We start from the raw sequence: 10,955 nt of genomic DNA, 5'->3' as shown, positions 1-10,955 counted from the left end.
TTGTCTTGTTTGAAGGAGGAGGGGAGGCCGCATGATGGCCTTGAAATTAATGACTCTTTCCCCGATGAGCAGCTCTTGGCTATTTCTATGAAAGAGGTGCCTTAGTTTGCGGATCTAGCAAACTATCTTGTGAGTGGTATCATTCCGGTTGATTTCTCTTCAAACCAAAGTAAAAAGCTCAAACAGTATTATCAAGACCATTATTGGGATGAACCGTACATTTTCTAGATTTATACGGATGGAGTTATTAGAAGACGTGTACCGGAAGAAGAACAAGTAGAAATTCTTGGGGCTTGTCATTCTTCGCCATATGGTGGTCACCATGGTGGAGCAAGAACGACGGCCAAAAAGTTACGTTGCGGTTTCTTTTGGCCCACTCTCTACAAGGATGCAAGTGATCTCGCCAAGCATTGTGATGAATGTCAAAGGGCCGATGGAATCTTAAGGAAAAATGAAATTCCCCTCACTACCATTTTGGAGATTGATATTTTTTATGTGTGGGGTATTGACTTCATGGGTCCTTTCGTGAGTTCTTGTGGAAACATCTACATCTTGGTTGCGGTTGATTATGTGTCCAAATCGGTTGAGACCGTTGCTTTGCCCAACAATGAAGCGAGAAGTGTGGTGGGGTGTTGAAGAAGAACATTTTTACAAGATTTGGTACTCTAAGGGCTATCATGAGTGATGGGGGATCGCATTTTTGCAACAAAGCCTTCGACACTTTACTCACCAACTATGGTGTCATTCATAAAGTCAACACTCCCCATCATCCACAAGCAAGCGGTCAAGTGAAAGTCTCCAACCGGGAGATAAAGAGTATTTTATTCAAAATAGTGAATGCTAACCGGACAGATTGGTCCAAGAAACTTGATGATGCTTTATGGGCTTATAGGACGGCTTACAAAACACCGATCGGAATGTCCCCATACCAGTTGGTGTTAGAAAAATCTTATCATCTTCCGGTGGAACTTGAGCACAAAGCCATGTGAGATTTAAAGAAGTTGAATCTTGAATGGGATGTCGCTGCCAACTTAAGGGTGGCACAATTCAATGAGTTAGATGAGTTCCAGTACCATGCATATACAAGTTAGTCCTTATACAAGGATAAGATGAAGTACCTCCATAACAAATACATTCGGAAGAAGGAGTTTAAAAAAGGTGATCTTGTGTTGTTATTCAATTCTCGGTTGTGGATATTTCCGGGAAAGTTGAAGTCTAAATGGAGTGGTCCATTTGAGGTTGTGGATGTGACACCCTTTGGTGCATTTGACATGAAGAATAAAAATGATGAGGTTCTTATATTAAATGGTCACTGGGTAAAGCATTATCTAGGAAAAGTTGATGATGGCCACGTCGTGGCAATAATTTATTTCAAGTGATAGTAATTTGCATTGTGCTGCAACGTTAAATCAGGCACTTCTTGGGAGGCAACCCATGTTTCTTTTTCTTTTTCTTTTTCTTCTTCTTTAGATAGATCTTGTTTTGTGCTAACTGGTTTTGAAGTGTGTTGCAGGAATGAGTATACTTTTCAGGGACTGTGCTCAGAAATCGGCTAAGTATGGAAAAAAAATACCGACCGCACAATTTAGAATGCCACAGCAGAAGGGATCTGCGGCCACACAATTCTTGTGTGGACAACACAACTTGAGATAAAAATTGCACACTCTCTGAAGTTTGCCTGTCAGAGAAATGGCTAAAGTGCGGCTGCACAAGGAAATGTGCAGTCAACACCAAAATCTGTGGTCGCACACGTAATTCTGTCGACTACAGATCATCAAACGGTAATGTATAATAGGTAAAAGAGTGTGGACCATAGAAGGAATTCTACGGTCATCTCTTGAACTCTTGCCCAACCCGTTAAGTATAAATAGTGGCCTTCACTCTACTGTTAGAACTTTACACTCTCTGAGAATTAAATCAAAGGCAAAAATAGTGCACTCAACTGATTCACGCATCTGACACTCAATTCATCATCTTTGATCCTTCCTTAACATCACTTCATCACTAGTATGTTCAAATCATCTTTAGAATTTTTCAATTTTCTTAATTTAGTTCATAATTTGTTTAGTTATTTTTTAAGACCAATTGTAATTCATAACCATATGGACTGTAAATTGTGTTGGGTAGACTCCTATTTACTTTATGGGTAGGGGTATTTGGTTGATATTGTTTAATTGTTACTACCAAGTCAAATTTGTTTGAAAAAATTAAAACCCTATGTTTTTGCCCGATGAATTTTTAAATTGTGTGATCCACAGATCTGTAGGATAGTGCAATTGGTGTAGCATGATTGTGCGGACCGCACTTGAAATTGTGCGGTCCGCCCAAATTCAACCACGGCCGCAAAAAAGTGTGTGCGACAGTAGATCAAGCGATTCTCTACCTTTAGAGAGTTTTCATTTTTGAAGTTCCAATGTGTGGGCGCACCTAAAATTGTGTGGACCGCACTTCAGATCACTAAAAAATGTGTAGACCGTAGAATCATCACTGAGGCCACACTTTCAAATTGTGTGGTCCGCACAACCCCATCTGCGGCTGCACTCAAAAATGTGTGGACCACACTTCCCTACCCTGCATAATGTTTTTGTCTGCAACTTTTTGCTTATCTACACTTGAACTACAACTGACTCATGTTGCTTTTTATTGAAAAAAATGGTTAGATCTCGGGGTCGTGGTGATACATCAAAGGGAAAGGGTGAAACATCTCGAGGTCGAGGTAAGAGTACCCTACCACTCACCGTGCAAAGAGTTATAGCAAAAAAGGCGACAGCCAGGAGAACTCAAGATCTTGCTGAGTCTAGTTCATATGTCCCATCTAGGGAAACATCGGAGGGTGACTCTGTGCAAGAGCAACCTGATGCTCAATCACAGCCACATCAGCTTCGGGGGAGATTTAAGCTCCAAGATGAGCCTTCCACTCCAACAAGCGCTTCTGAGGGTTTGGAAGATGACAGTCAGGGTTCAGAGCCCTCATCTACACATGCCCTCGACGCACCAGCTACTACAGTTGATGAGGAAGATATTCTAGATGATGTCCGAGGGGGTGATACCAGAGTTGCCGGCCTTGAGAAGTCAAAAAAGAAAGAAGTTTGGGAAGATAGGTTCGTGAGCTTGATTGCATTCAACAAATTCTGAGAGTGGTGGCCTCAGAGATCGCTCACTCTTGAGCGTTAGATTGTATTGAAATATTTGGATAGGTACAACCCGATGGTATCGTGTCACGCCCCAAACTCGGGGAGCGCGACCGGTGCTCAACCGAGTTAACCTGGTTAAGCAAGCCCATTAGATTCTTTCTCGCTCATGCATTAAGAGAAAATACATTTTCATTAATTAGATATTAGGGAGATCATGAACACAATTCCAAGACATTTTCCTTAGTTACTTCATTAGTTAATGTCTCAAAATACACACCATTTCATAGTATAAAGTAGAATAAATGATCCAAACACAACATGATTCGTTGGACTTTCCCAGCACCCATATACATATAACCCACACTATGGCTACGGAGCCTCTATATAGATACAAAAGAGTACTACAAAAGTGTCGGCGGTAAGGCCCTGCCTATACCTCAAGTATAATACATAAGGAACAAAAGATGCATAACCCCGAAATAAAATGGGGCTCACCAAGACTGCTGGGAGGACGATTTACTGCTAATGTTGATTAACACTGCCTGCTATGGAACCACTTTAATCCATTTAAGATGCAGTGCCCCCGGTAAAAGGGACGTTAGTATAGTCAAATGATACTAGTATGTATAAATAATAAACCATCTCATTAGATTGAACAATAATACAAGAGGGAATAATCATGAAATCAATAGGAACCTTAGACAATACCATAACATCAAATTAAGAATCATATAAGCTTTCAAGTAATTTCCATGATTTTAGGTTGGGAGGTCTTGAGTACCAATACACCATCATTCACAATACTACCACATTCTTACACGGAGTCCGATCACGACTCGATCTGCTAGGTCGTCTCATTTGAGGAATCTACCATAATCACAATTTCAATTATAATTTCCCGCACAGTCACCACCATGTGTGCGGTATGGCATCCGATCACGGCCTTATCGGCTAGGCCGTCTCACCTGAGACATTACCATTTCCTATCAATCATATTATTTCATACTTCTTTCATATCTTTTAATTCATCGACACTAGTGGCCATAATTGTTATATCAGACTTGGCACTTGGCCATATTTCATATTTCATACTTAATTTATTCATTCCCAAGTGTTATCATCATTGTCAACAACAAGCCTTTGAATTCGAGATGTTAAGTACACATGTGAGCGATTATGAGTCTTAGGCATATAGAGATTTTTTACACAATTTGGCATAACAATCTCTATTCGAATTTGACTTGAAGTCTAGGCATTAATTCCATATTTTTAACACATTCTCAAATGATAAGATAACATGATGAAAGCATTGGAATACATATTGCACATATATTTTTCAACGCAAGCACATTCGGAAAAACAATTTCTATAATGATCAATTTGAGACTTGCACCGGTTACATGAACACCATGCTCCCTTATATTCAATTGGTGATACCCATACCGTAAATTAATTTTGGAGAAGTGCCTAGAACCCTATAACCAATCAAACAAATCATATATCCTTGGTAGTGGGTACTTATTTTTTATTGTGACTTTGTTGAGCTGCCGATAGTCAATACACATCCGTAGCGATCCATCTTTCTTTCTTACAAAGAGAATAGGTGCGCCCCAAGGCGACACACTTGGTTTGATGAAACCCTTCTCTAACAAATCCTTCAATTGTTCCTTTAGCTTCTTCAATTCTACCGGTGCCATTCTATAAGGTGGATTATATATAGGCTGTGTGCCTGGCATCATATCAATCCCAAAATCAATCTCGCTTTCTAGTGGGATCCCAGGGAGCTCATCTGGAAAGACATCCAGAAATTCATTCACAACAGACACAGACTCAAGTGTAGGTGCCTCAGCATCGATGTCTGTAACCCGGACCAAATGATAAATACACCCTTTTTTGATCATCTTTGTGGCTTTTAAGGTAAGAAATAAACCTACCCTTTGGCACCACATTATTCCCCTTCCATTCAATTACTGGCTCATTAGGAAATTCAAACCTTAATGTTCTAGTTCAGCAATCGATCTTGACAAAATATGAGTAAAGCCAATCCATCCCCATTATTACATCAAAGTCAACCATCTCTAGTTCAATGAGATCGGCCATGGTATCCCGGCCATGCACCATGACAACACAATCTCTGTAAACTTGCGCGGCCATAATAGACTCACCAACTAGAGTAGATACAGAGAATGGCTCATGAAGCTGTTCCGGTTCTATCCCAAATTCCATAGCAACATAAGGGATGACTTAGGACAAAGTGGAACCGGGATCAATAAGAGCATACACATCATAGGATTTGATAGTCAATATACATGTGAAAATATCTGGAGAAGCCTCTACACTCTGGCAACCACTCATAGCATAGAAACGACTGGGTCCTCCCGAACTTTGTGCACTACCCCTAGCTGCACCACGCCCTACGGGGTCTAGAGTGACTCAAACTGGATAGGGTGCTGAAGATGTAGCAGTTGCTAAACTGGATGGTTGTGCTCTGCCCCTGCCCGCACCTTGGCTGGACGAACGACACTCCCTCTAAATATGACCCCTCAATCTGCACCCGTAACATATAGGCAGGTCCATGTAGCAAATCCCCAAGTGCAGCTTCCCATACCTGGGGCATGAGAGCCTCCGCTGCTATTGGAATCTTCCTCCTGACCGACCCTACTGGTGGGGTCCTTTGTTGCTCTGACTAGGCCTGAAACGACTCCACTACTGCTGCTGACTGGGCCCCGATGGTAGTGCACTGGCTGAAGACTGAGCAAATGACTGGGATGGCCTTGATGACCCTCCTCTGAATGCTGACCTACCACCACCAAACGAATCCCCAAGGTTGCCCGTGGACTAGGCCTTACCGTTACTCTATCGCTCCATTCCATTTTTCATCTTGCGATTCTCTGTGGCTTGAGAAAATGCCACCATCTTCCCATAGTTCATGTCAGAGTTCAAGGCAGCTGTGGAAGCCTCATTAATAACCAAAGAACGAAGGCCCTGAACAAACCGACACACCCTGGCCTCCATAGTGGGCAACATATGAATAGCATACTTGGACAAGCGTGAGAACTCCATGTGGTACTTCCAATCACTCTTGCTACCTTGCTATAGATTCTCAAACTCAGTTGCACGGGCTGCCTTTGTCTCTGTAGGCAGGAAATTATCCATGAAGGCGTCAGCAAACTCACTCCACCCCGCTGGAGGGCTCCCCTCCTCACGGGAGTCCTCCCATAACTCAAACCATGAATAGGCCACCCCTTTCAGGCTATAGGCGGCCAACTCCACTCCATGTGTCTCAGTTGCACGCATAACTCTGAGAGTCTTGTGTATGTCATCAATAAAATCTTAGGGGTCCTCCTCGATATAAGCAGCGTGAACACTAGAGGATCCAACTGAAGGAACCTGTTTACCTTGGAACTGGCAGAATTCCCTTGCTGGATAGAGGATGTAGGTACATCATTAGATCTCTAGGCTTGGCAAGCCACTATCTAAGCCAATATCTGTATGGCTCCCCTAAGATTCCCATCAAAAACAATGGAACCAGAAGCTGGGACTGGAGGTGGAACCCGAATATCAGTTGGAGGGATCGTTGCACCCTTAGTAGATGTATGAACTGGTGTAGTCTGGTCAGTTGCAGTGAAATTAGGCAGCGTAGTAGTTGGGGGAATGTCCTAACCCCTCGGGTACTCACCCATATCATCATGTAAAAAATCACTAGACACTCTTGGGGTGGCATTGGCTCCTTGGCCAAATCTTACTTTCTTTGTAGGTTCCATATAGTGAAATTTAGAGTAATGCGCGAGTTAGAGGAGGAACAATCTCACAATTAGTTTTACCACACGATCCAGAACACCAAAGAAGAGTATTATTCCTAAATGTCCAAATAGGCTCCCACTTATAGTTCTGGCCGACAACACACCGAGAAGAAGGACCCTACAAGACACGGCTCCAAGACATTATAGGACACCTTAAAACCTTAGGCTTTGATACCAAGTTTGTCACGCCCCAAACTAGGGGAGCGCGACCAGCGCTTAACTGAGTGAACCCGACTAAGCAAGGCCATTAGATTTTTTCTACCCAACTCGCTCATACATTAAGAGAAAACACATTTTCATTAATTCTATATTAGGGAGATCATGAACACAATTCCAAGTCATTTTCCTTAGTTACTTCATTAGTTAATGTCTCAAAATACACACCATTTCATACTATGAAGTGGAATAAATGATCCAAACACAACATGATTCGTTTGACTTTCTAAGCACCCATATACATATAACCCACACTATGTCTATGGAGCCTATAAATAGATACAAAAGAGTACTACAAAAGCACCAGCAACAAGGCCCCGGCTATACCTCAAGTACAATACATAAGAAACAAAAGATGCATAACCCCGAAACGAAATGGGGCTCGCCAAGACTGCTGGGAGGAGGATGTACTACTTACGCTGATCAACACTGCCTGCTATGGAACCACCTGCATCCATTTAAGAGGTAGTGCCTCCGGCAAAAAGGATATTAGTACTGTCGAAAGGTACTAGTATGTATAACTAAACACCATCTCATTAGATTGAACAATAATACAAGAGGGAATAATCATGAAATCAATAGGAACCTTAGACAATACAATAACATCAAATTAAGAATCATATAAGCTTTCAAGTAATTTCCATGATTTTAGGTTGGGAGGTCTTGTGTACCAATACACCATTACTCACAATACCACAACATTCTTAACACGGAGTTCGAACACAACTCGATCGGCTAGGTCGTCTCATCTGAGTCATCAACCATAATCACAATTCCATTTATAATTTCCAGCACAGTCACCACCATGTGTGCAGTATGGCATCCGATCACGGCCCCATCGACTACGCCGTCTCACCCGAGACATTACCATTTCCTATCAATCATGTCATTTCATACTTCTTTCACATCTTTCAATTCATCTGCACTAGTGGCCATAATTGTTATATCATACTTGGCACTTGGCCGTATTTCATATTTCGTACTTAGTTTATTCATTCTCAAACGTTATCATCATTGTCAACAACAAGCCTTTCAATTCGAGAAATTAAGTACACATGTGAGCGATTATGAATCTTATGGATGTAGAGATTTTTACACAATTTGGCATAACAATCTCTATTCGAATTTGACTTGAATTCTAGGCATTTATTTTATTCCATATTTTTAACACATACTCAAATAATAAGATGACATGATGAAAGCATTAGAATTCAAATTGCACATATAGTTTTCAAAGCAAGCACGTTCGGAATAGCAATTTCTATAATGATCAATTTGGGACTTGCACCAGTTGAATGAAAATCATGGGGTTCATGTCACGACCCCAGTTCGCCCTCCGTGAACTGTCGTGACGGCACCTAGTCTCTACGACTAGGTAAGCCTAAAAAATGCGGAACATAAATGAAACTTGCGGAAGAAATAATCAACACCAAAATAATTGAATGGAAACAATAGTTATAATGTCACTCGGCATATACAACGCAACATTCCCAAAACCAAGTACATTATCCAAAAACCCGAAAACTCACGGAAACACAAGCCTTTGGAATATCTAACAGTCTAACTCTAGAATATCTAATAGGAAAGAATATAAAGAAGGGCAATGTTTAACAGCTAGAATAGAAAGGGACCTCTCGGTCTGTGGACGCGGCAGATGTACCTCAAAGTCTCTAGAGCAGTCGCCTCCCTCTAAGATGGTAGACCTGAGTAGCGGTACCTGGATCTGCACATGAAAAACATGCACAGGAGAGGCATGAGTACACCACAACGGTACTCAGTAAGTGTCAAGGCCCTACTGAGGTTAAATAAAATAATAAGGTCAACAGTATATAACAAAACAATATAAATAAGTACAACAGTGAAATAACATAGGATGTACAGGACATCAACGACCATACAAAAACAAGGTAAACACGGAAAAGAAATACAGCTCAGCACCAATGATAACGATCGGGGATCTCCCAGGATACCGACCTGTAGTCCCATATGTACATATCTAATGGATCTCCCGGGATCCCGTCCCGTAGTCCAACTCATAGTGCACGAGGATCTACCGAAATCCCATTCTGTGGTCCCAAATATAAATACCCAGTACTAGGGGAATCTACTGGGTGCATTCCCGTAGTTCCATATAACTGTGCAGGGGGATCTATCGGAATCCCACATCCGTAGTCCCAAAATAAACAGGCAAGGGAAAGCTACCGGAATCCCACATCTGTAGTCCCAAAATGAACAGGCAAGGGGGAGCTACCGGAATCCGACATCATTAGTCCCAAAATAAATACACAACAGCAACAGGAAAATATGCAGAAATGGCAATATTTCATATTAAGGCAACAAGTGATTCTAGCCTAGCATGCTGCACATAATTCAAGTAAGACAGGTTGAACAAATAAAGCAATTAAGTCACTTAGACATGCTTTCCAAAGCTAACAACGGGCTTAATAGTGCAAGTAATAGAAACAGGAAAGGAAACATGCTAGTAATTATTTAAATAAAACCGGATTTCCAACAATTAGCACAAGTACGCACTCGTCACCTCACGTACAAGGCATTTCAATTACCAAATATACCGATCCTAAGGGAAGGTCCCCTACACAAGGTTAGACAAGCCACTTACCTCGAACCGGCTCAAAAATCAATCCGAAACCACGTTCTTTCCACGAGTACTCGACTCCAAATGGCCCAAATCTATTCAATTCAATTTCATAATGTAAATAACACTTCAAGTAACTAATTCTACAATTAAATTCTAAGCTAATACGCAAAATTAGGTAAAATAACCAAAATGCCCCTCGGGCCCACGTCTCGGAATAGGGTAAAATTTATAGTTTCATAATTCTCATACTCTCACGAACCATATCAAAATTATCCCAATCCGATGTCAACTCCCCAATCGAAACTCAATTTCTTGGTCTAAGAACTTTTCCCCAATTTTAACCAAAATTTCAAAATTAAAGGATGGATTTAAGTGTAGATTCATGAAAATTAGTCTAAACCGAGTAGGAATCATTTACCCAAATTTCCCAGGTGAAAATCTCTTCAAAAATTGCAATCTCCCGAGCTCCCAAGTCCAAAATATGAATTATGACTCAAACCCTCGATTTTGGGTTTTAAAAATCTGTCTAGGTATTTCCTTCTTCGCGAACGCGGTCAAACCTCCATGTTCGCGAAGCACAAATTTATGTTGACCATTTTTCCTTCTTCGCGAATGCGTCCCCTTCTTCGTGAACGTGAAGGCTCAGCTCCCAGCCCATCGCGAACGCGACCCCCATCTCGCGAACGCGTAGATCAAGACCCCAGCCTTTCACGAACGCGGGACCTCCCTCGCGAACACGAAGGCCAAACCTTCAGCTCCACTTCCTATCCCTTTGCGAAAGCGATGGCCAGTCGCGAACGCGGAGAACAACTGGTCTGCAACACACCAACAGTTTTATACAACTTCAAACATCAAGAAATGGTCTGGTTAACCACCTGAAACTCACCTGAGACCCCAGGACCTCAACCAAACATAACAACATATCCTATAACCTCATTCGAACTTGTTCCAACCTTTGTAATGCACAAAACAACATCAAAACACCTATTTCTCATCGGATTCAAGCCTAAGAATTCCAAAAACTCTAAAAATACGCTTTCGATCAAATATTCTATCAAACCTCGTCCGAATGACCTGAAATTTGCACACACGTCACATTTAACACTACGGAGCTACTCCAACTTCCGGAATTCCATTCTGACCCTCGGATCAAAATCTCGCTATCGAACCGGAAACTTCAAAAATTCAACTTTCGGCATTTCA

This window comes from Nicotiana sylvestris, chromosome 4 (assembly GCF_000393655.2).
Source record: "Nicotiana sylvestris chromosome 4, ASM39365v2, whole genome shotgun sequence".
Taxonomy (NCBI): Eukaryota; Viridiplantae; Streptophyta; class Magnoliopsida; order Solanales; family Solanaceae; genus Nicotiana; species Nicotiana sylvestris.
This window is presented reverse-complemented; position numbering follows the sequence as displayed.